This window comes from Eptatretus burgeri, chromosome 4 (assembly GCF_056783735.1).
Source record: "Eptatretus burgeri isolate ZD-2024b chromosome 4, Ebu_testis_v1, whole genome shotgun sequence".
Taxonomy (NCBI): Eukaryota; Metazoa; Chordata; class Myxini; order Myxiniformes; family Myxinidae; genus Eptatretus; species Eptatretus burgeri.
In genome coordinates, this window is record NC_140964.1 from 37275509 (window position 1) to 37284964 (window position 9456).

The following is a 9456-nucleotide window of genomic DNA, read 5'->3' on the forward strand; positions in this document are numbered from 1 at the left end:
TACCGCCATTTTCCACAGTGTCTATTACATCATCCTGTCCAACACATTGCATTAGTTCTTAGAGGCTTGTTGTATGTGTCCATTATGACGTTCTTAGTTTCCTGCTTGAAATGATTTTCAATTTTGTTTGACCGCCACGCAGGCAGACCGAGTAAAGGTATCATCTCACTCTTCTCTGCGCATGTGCAATCAGGATGAATTCAGAGCCAAAGTACGTTAAAACGAAAGACCCGTCTTCCTACTCACATTGCGATTCGTGTTCAAAATATAACATTCAATTTAAATATGTTTTTCCTCAATCACAGGCTGAACAATTTATGTTTTTTATCCCACTGATAGGCCAGATCTGGATCCGAACCTGAACCAAATTGTAATCAATTCGTCCTTGTCACACATCCAACCTGTCCGCCAAGTCTCCTCTGAATCCGTCTATAACCTTTTCAGATATCCTACTCACAAACAAACAGACAAGCCGGTCAGCAGTGATGGGGCACCGAGCATGGAAACTATAAGATATAGAGCAAAATGGATGTCACATAGCGGAAAGGGAATCACCTTAAGATTATGCATATCAAATCTCATCAAGTTACATCCACTGATAACCACTCGGTATCCATTTGAATGAAAAGTACCGAGAATGCGGTTTGAAATCGGAAATCCCCAAAGTTCGAGGGGGTTCTGTGGGTGAACAAAGATCTAAATCGAAAATCCGGCTCTATCGTTTGTGCACAATGTATTCCAGACTATAGTGTGAATTTTCATGACCATCCGACCTAGGAGGAGTAGCATTTGGCGCGAAGGCACCTCCAGCTCTCGCATATCATCGATTTTTGCACTAATTGACCTTTGACCCCTGATCTAAGCGAAATCGGTCAATATGTCCTGAGGCAAAGTTGTAGTACTCATTAAGTACCATGAACCTGCAAAGTTTCATTTGTATCGATGCACTCACCTGGTCGCTAGGGGGCCTTCAATTTTCGCCAATTTTCGCGCATACCCTAATTGTAGGGGGCACTGCGGGTAAAGTATTCCATATATCACAAAAACCGGAATATATTTGGTAGAGCATCACCTGTAGATCATTCGTGCCAAATTTCATAATCCTACGTGGGATAATGGCTTTCGGAATTGATTTCGCGTGAATGGTACCGATTTTGAAGGTTTTTCGGTTGTTGCTAGGGTACCAAAGCGTCCCTAGCAACCATCACAATTTCCAAAGTACAAGGTCATAAGATGTACCTACCACCCGAGTTTGGTCAAAATCGGCCCACGTTTACCACCAATTATGCTGATGACAAACGAACAAACAGACAGAATTACTGACAATAAGGGTCACCTATTTCGGCGACCCAACAAGCGTGAAAACATAACCTCAGTCCACCTTCAGTGGCGGAGGTTATGATCCAATACGTTCTTGGTATTCAGGAAATGCATGATCATGTCTCCAATAACAGAAGGAGAGCTCATAAAATTAACCCTTTACCTGTCTCAGTCGCATGAAAATCTTTTTTCAATCATAACATCATAACATCAATCTAAGGCTCCGAGTGGAGCTTGTATGTAAATCGCATTGTCGGACAAAGACACTGTGTAACATGAGTGTACTTTAATTTACATTACAAGGACGTAGGTAGACAATTGGGCAAACATCATTAATACATGGGAGCTGAACCTGGCTGGGCTCCAATGATCGTGAGCGATTACACTGGACAACAAAGATTTTGCTACTGGGGTGGAAACCCCTGGTCTAGACTAAATAGAGTATGCCGATTCTGAATCTGAAGTCAGAATTTTCTCAGCACGTCAGGATTTTGAGTTACACATTTGGTCCAATTACAGTACAGCTTGCCATGGTGGGTGATTGAGTGATCATAAATCATTATTTTTTGTATTTTGGTTTCAAGTATCACAATATAGCTGTTGTAGAATATTATTTCTCATAAAAAGAGCTTTAGAATGCACATTAAATTATAAAAATGGATGAAAACCGACCAAGCTATGAATTTTTATGTAAAATTTTCTACATGGCATTACAATTTTTTAGCTCGCCTATTCGAAGAACAGAGAGCTATAGCGATACCCCCGGCGTGAGCGTGAGCGTGAAAATGTTAAATTTTTTGTATTACAGAAAAACTCCTCGACGGATTTCGACGAAACTTGGTGGGGGGGTTTAGGTATGGTCCAAGGATCATGCCATTAGATTTTGGACTTGGTTCCCCCCCCCCAAAAAAAAAATTGTTAGAGAAAAAAATTTTTGTAACTTTTTTTTCAACAAAATTTCGATTTCTTTTTTTTGCATTTCTGCATGTTTTAAGTGATTTCCAACCCCCCCCCCCCAAAAAAAAATGTTGGAGAAAAGAATGATAACTATGTCAGCACTGTTGACATCATATTTAATGAATAAGATATAAGGTTCACTTGAGTGACCCAGCAGTATTGGCGGCGGAGGTTTTGCACTCTCCCGAGTGCTCCCCCTCTAGTTTCTTTTCTAATGTTTTTATCTACCACACTATTTTTTATACGCCCGATATATATATATATATATATATATATATATATATATATATATATATATATATATATATATATATATATATATATATATATATATATATATATATATATATATATCTCGGGGCATATCATGTGATACCGGTCGTCCGTCCGTCTGTCTGTCTGTCTGTCCGTCCGTTCCTGTCCGCACTCTAACTCCCAAAGTTTTCAACTTTCACATTTCATAGTTGGTACATAGGTACAGACTGTGGAGACGGTGTGTCGCGACATACGTTCGTCATCTAAAGTGGTTGCCATGGCAACCAGGATGCTGTTTTCTATCCGTTCCTGTCCGCACTCTAACTCCCAAAGTTTTCAACTTTCACGTTTCATATTTGGTACATAGGTACAGACTGTGGAGATGGTGTGTCACGACATATGTTCGTCATCTAAAGTGGTTGTCATGGCAACCAGGATGCTGTTTTCCATCAGTTCCTGTCTGCACTCTAACTCCCAAAGTTTTCAACTTTCACGTTTCATATTTGGTACATAGGTACAGACTGTGGAGACGGTGTGTAGCGACATACGTTCGTCATCTAAAGTGGTTGCCATGGCAACCAAGATGCTGTTTTCCATGTAGTAGCACAATTCAGTATATACCTTCTTGTTAGGGCGTATATTGTGCACACTTGCGCTCTTGTTACTGATTACAATATACAAATACATATATTGCTTTATAATTATACTTCATTGCAATGCTTTATAAAAAATATTAATTATTAGACTCGTCTTTTAAAAACGATAAATGTATATACAGGCGAGCATTGGGTGGCTTTGACACCAACTCTGATAACCCTAATCCCGATGAAAAACTTAAAAGTTAAAAAAAAAAACTTTAAAAAAAGTAAAAAGGCATAGGATCACGATGGTAATGGCTTCCAACATCTCAGATAGAAATTTGGCACAGAGAAAACTGATGCTCAACTCAAAGCAGGCATTTTTGTTGGGCCCCAGAGCCAAGAACTGATGTGTGACCCCAAGTTCAAAAATAAAACTGAACCCATTTGAGTTTGCAGCATAGGAAGCATTTGTGTTGGTTGTGCAGAACTTTCTTGGGAACCATAGAGCTGAAGAGTATGCGGAATTAGTGGACAACATGCTAAAGGACAATCAGTGAATGGGCTGTAGGATGTCTCTTAAAATGCATTTATTGCATTCTCATCTCGATTTCTTCCCACTTAATCTGGGTGAGGTAAACGATGAGCATGGCGAAAGGTTCCACCAAGACAATTCGGTCATGGAAACTCGGTATAAAGGCCAGTTCAACCCAAACATGATGGGTGATTACTGCTGGTTCTGACAACGGGAGATAAATTCCACACACAAGTGCAAGTGTCTCACACACACTTCTGGACATGTCTGAACAGTGCCTACGCTGTCATTGTTATCTAAATATGATGTGAGAGTAATTACTAAGCACTGATATTAGATAAGCCTGGTGTTGGCTTCATGGTTAGGGTAGTGAGCTTGGGATTATAGGATCCTGAGTACAAATCCCCCTTGGCTGTTGAATTAATAACAGGTTGGGTTGACTCTGCCTGTCATCCACCGAGGTTGGCAAAGTGAGTGCCAGCTTGCTGGTATCCTGTGTTGGAGTGGTGGCCTGCCCCAGAATTGTGCCCAATAGCCAAGGTGACTGCTTAGGCAACACCACTGCTCTGCACAGTGTGTGGTCCTGATGGATGGATGGATATTAGATGTACCATATGGTGATCTGCAATAATAAAGTATGTGATGTAGCATGATGGCTATCATTAATACATATACATATTTGAAAACCTGATGTGCTGGCTAAATTCTGACTGCAGATTTGAAATCAGTGGCCCATATTTAGCCAAGAACACCTGCATTTCCCTTCATCGCAGACAAAAAAATTTTTTTTGTTGCCCAGTGGTAATTATAACAACCCAATTTTCCGACCACCAAACCATAAGTCCTGAAACTTTTCTATCCATGAAAGTAAAACAGATATCCATCTTCTGCAGTTTTAAATGCCTAGTAACACAAACAGGAGGTTAATTAACCATTCATATTGTCATTCATCTGTCGGCAGCAATTTGCAACACCCCTTGGGGCAGAGCTCTTACTAATGACAGCTCAGATGGCCCATCAGGTTGATCAGAAACCCCGTTAACCTCCCCCAACCCTTTGAGCCCAATTCCACCATGGAAACGAACCAGCAGTTTCATCTATATAAACAAATAAATGTATTGCAAGTATACAAGAGCAAAAACTAGATTCTAAATAATGAATGACAGTTGCATACCAGCATAGGGGGGGGGGAGTGATGGGTGATGGGAGGAACTGAAGAACAAGTGGAAGAAGTATCAACAGGTAGGGATGGAAGAATTAAAAGAACAAAAAAAATGAGACACATCAGCATGTTGGAACAGTGTTGTGAGAAGGAGAACACATTGAGAGATACCCAAGAATATAATCTGGAGGGGAGGGGGAAAGATGACCATTTCAGCTGAGGTTGCTTGTAGGAACGCAGTGGCAGATGATCATGTTTTGGTGCAGTACAAGCCCCCTGTGAGTGTTGGTGGTGGGCAAAGCGGTGCTATGGCCTCAGGCAGAGTATCCCTAAAGGTGTTCAAAGGGACACATCGTGTTGAATGAGTGGTATGGTTGAAGAGAATCAATGAAGAGCCATGTGGATGGCAAAAGTGTGCAGGTTAGTGCAATGATCAATGGTCCAGGCAAGATCATCTTCACAATGTCGGCATTGTGTAGAAGGACACAGTCGAACTGCAGACCCACGAAGAGAGACGGAACAATGCCGAGCAGCAACCACCACAATTTTGAGCCCAAGCATGATTGAGGGCATGCTACCTGGTCATGGCTGATAGGTGAACCAACTCCAAAAGCTGGACTTGACTCCTCTCCTCTCGAACCTCCTATCCGTCTCGATTGTACTGCTGCATATCCCTCACTGCTCATCTCTTTCCAAACCTCCATGAATCTCTTTAACTATTACTCTTCCCAAATCTCTCCAACTCAACTCTTTCTCCAACTCTCTCTAGGAGTCTAGCCTATCTCTCACGTAATCTTTCCCAAACGCCATCATCAGTTCTTCGCTGAACCATTCCACCAATCAAACAGCAGGTTCAAGGAATGGCAAGTTTGAACAGGCCATAAGAAGTGGATATTCAGTTTCATGTTCAAATGTTCAGCCCACCTGCAAGTGTGCAATTCATGCAGGTAAAGAGAAAATCTATTGTAATAAATGTTAGTGTGTGTGTGTGTGTGTGTGTGTGTGTGTGTGTGTGTGTATGTGTGTATGTGTGTGTCAGTGTGTCTCCTCCATAATTCCAAAACCATGAAACCGAGCAGCCTGAAGCTTTGCATGCATCCTAAGAAAACTCCAAGGAAGGGCATGACTGAAAATTGGGTGTTTGGGTTAAATGAAACACTCCTTTTAAAGATAATTAACGGCCTTATTTAATTATATCCTTTATCAGGCGCATCCTCGGTCACCACTATGGCCTTAACTATTGATAACTATGGGGTCTAAAGACATATCCCAGGTAACCTTGCTGGGGTCTGAAACCGGCATGTTTTTTTAGGCCTGCTCAACCATGCCTTGACTTGGAACAGGCCGCAACAATTTCTAAGCAATAAAGTTTTTTTTTTCACTTTCCTCACTCATTATCAAATGTCTGTTCATAATAGCTACGAGTCGCTGTGTACATCGCTTTTGTAAGAACTACAGTTTTCAAATGAGGAGCTTGGAGTGATTTCATACATTATATGATACGATTTTCCACGATTTGCTCTCATGGACTAATGAAAGTATATCATCGAAATATTATTTCGGTTTTGAGGATCCGATATCGAGCGGACTAAATAAGTGTCAAAATGTGTTGTGAAATCTGATAATTTAAATAAATAACGAGTTTTGTAACTAAGCCGATATACCTATTTACTTTAAGCAAGCAAGGCTGTGTTCCCTCATTCTCCATACATGCACAAGAAAATGTGTAATTTCCAAAGCATTAAACTTATCTTTTTCTCCTGTTTCAAGAATTCTATTGAGTGAACAAAAAATTGAGGAAAGTGCCAAAATTAACCAGCTTCATTGAGCTGAATGATTTAATGCATTCACTGCGAGACCTCGTGCCCTGTCCCTCACAGGGACTGCCTATCCATAGCATCTGCCAGATCTGTGTCTATATTTTTGAAGTTTTCGCGAGGTGCTCCATATGGAATCAAAGAAAATCTGGTGAAAAACGGATGTTTAAAAAATTTTTTAACGTTTGGGTGGACCCCAAACGGATGTACCACATGACGCATAAACAGATGAGCAGGCAACATGGCGGATTTTCTGCAATGTTTATTTCACGGGCGATTGAACCTTGCGATGTCTCCAGGGTTGTTCTGCTTGAAGCAGAAACTCTTTTTGTGGATAAAGTCATTATTTGAAAGAATTAATTTTATTTCATGAACTGCTGCATGTTTGTGGTGAAGACAGGCATTAAAGTTAAAGGGATCTGAGATGGTATGCAGCGACAACCTGGCCAGCCGTTCCTTATCAACCATTCAATTGGAGTGCTTGCAGAAGTGCTTAAGCCACTTGCCGAGCACTCATTGTCGATAGCACCTTCATCATTCTGAGTGAATCATTCCCTCACTGCGGACGCTTTTGCTACGCCCTGTCACCCTGAGCAAGGGGTTCGTTCTCCATCACCCTGAGCGAGTGGTTCATGCTCCGTCACCCTGAGCGAGTGGTTCATGCTCCCTCACCCTGAGCAAGTGGTTCGTGCTCCATCAATCTGAGCGAGTGGTTCCTACTCTGTCATCCTGAGCGAGAGTTTCCTGCTCCGTCACCCTGAGCAAGTAGTTTGTGCTCCGTCACCCTGAGTGAATGGTTCGTGCTCCATCACCCTGAACAAGTGGTTCGTGCTCCATCACCCTGAGCGCATGGTTCGTGCTCCATCTCCCTGAGCGCATAGTTTGTGCTCGGTCACCCTGAGCGAGTAGTTTATGCTCTGTCACCCTGAGCATGTGGTTTGTGCTCCATCACCCTGAGCGCGTGGTTTGTGCTCCATCTCCCTGAGTGAGTGGTTCATGCTCCGTCATCCTGAGCGAGGGTTTCCTGCTCCGTCACCCTGAGTGAGTAGTTTGTGCTCCATCACCCTGAGCCCGTGGTTCATGCTCCATCACCCTGAGCGCATGATTCATGCTCCATCTCCCTGAGTGAGTGGTTCATGCTCCATCACCCTGAGCGAGTAGTTTGTGCTCCGTCACCCTGAGCATGTGGTTCATGCTCCATCACCCTGAGCGACTGGTCAATGCTCCATCACCCTGAGCAGGTGGTTCCTGCTCTGTCACCCTGAGCGAGCAGTTCGTGCTCCGTCTCCCTGAGCGACTGGTTCATGCTCTGTCACCCTGAGCAAGTAGTTTGTGCTCCGTCATTCTGAGCGAGTTGTGAAGTAACACCCGATTTCCAAGCCGTTTGCCATATGAACGTGTTTTCTAAATTAACGAGCCAATTTTTTTTCCACCCATCCCATGCAGCTATTTATAAAGATGTCTAAAAAAAATGCAGCATTGTTTTTCGATGAAAGCTACTCAAGGTTTTTGGGTTGTATCCAGTGAGCACTGCAGTCAGTAATCACACTGACTTCAACCTGCCGATTCCCGAAAAATTGCCAATATCAGCCAATCGTGTGTGTGTGTGTGTGTGTGTGTGTGTGTGTTTTGCACATGAAGCATTACATATTCTCTCTGTTAATTCCCCTACTGCCCTCTCTCGCCCCCTGGTGGTGGTTTGGTGTTTGGGTGTGGTGTCATGGCCGCTTGCTGCAGTTGCCCTGTGCTGTGGTGTCATGGCCGCTTGCTGCAGTTGCCCTGTGCTGTGGTGAGTTGTTCGTGTAGTTTTCTCCTTCCTGCCTCCCCTCCCCTCTTTCGTTTTCTTCCTTCTATCCTGCTGTGTTTATTTTTGGATTTTTTCTAGCTGTGTCTTCTATACCCTCTGTCCTTGAGAGAGAGAAAGAGTTCGAGCGGGCCTACTTGGGTGTGGCCTACCTCGTGTTGATGAGGCTTTATCAACGTTTGGTTTCATATGAGTCTCATTATTAATTTATTTTGTTTTGCTTAGTTTTGACCTTCTTGCCTGGTCTGAGCAAAGAGGTGTTAGTTAAATCGCCGTTATGTTGAATACACGTCCTCGGTATGAGGTGTTTGATATGTAAATTAACTCGGAAGCATGCGCTCGTGTGTGTTCCGCCAGAAGGAATCCTCACTGAGGACGTCGTCCTCGCAGTCGGGAATATAATCGGTTTTGAACATCTTCGTGCTGCGTCGCGAATGAATCAGGAAGTTGTTGTGTTCGTGTCGAATGGAAATTTTGTTCACGATGTTGTTTGTGAGTGAGGGGTTAACCACCGATATTGGTGTTTTTATGTTGGCTTCCCCCATGGATACTCCTGCAGTAAAAATCGTTGTGTCTAATGCTCCACCATTATTACCGAATGACGTATTGTTGTCAGTCCTGTCTCGTTATGGACCAGTTGTCTCGAGAATGTCAATGATTCCCCTAAGGCAGTGACAAGAGGATAAAACACGTAATGAGTTTCCGTCGACAGGTGTACGTGGTACTCCCCAATTGTGGCGACCACACAGGGTTGAACACTTTGTTCAAGGTAAATCTCAATGATCGCCAGTATCAAATGTATGCCTCGTCGGCCTCGTTAACGTACTTTCTTTGGTCATGTGAAACGTCTCTGCCATAAAGTTTTGTGTTTAAAGTGTGGGGAAAATGGTCATGTAGATGTGGATTGTAAAAAGGATATAAAGACCTCAAATCCCATTGAAAGGACTGAAGTGAATCCGTTAGTTTAACTATTCCTGCTGTTCCCGCCTGCAGTGAGACGAATGATAATGATACCCCGGTACTCGGTG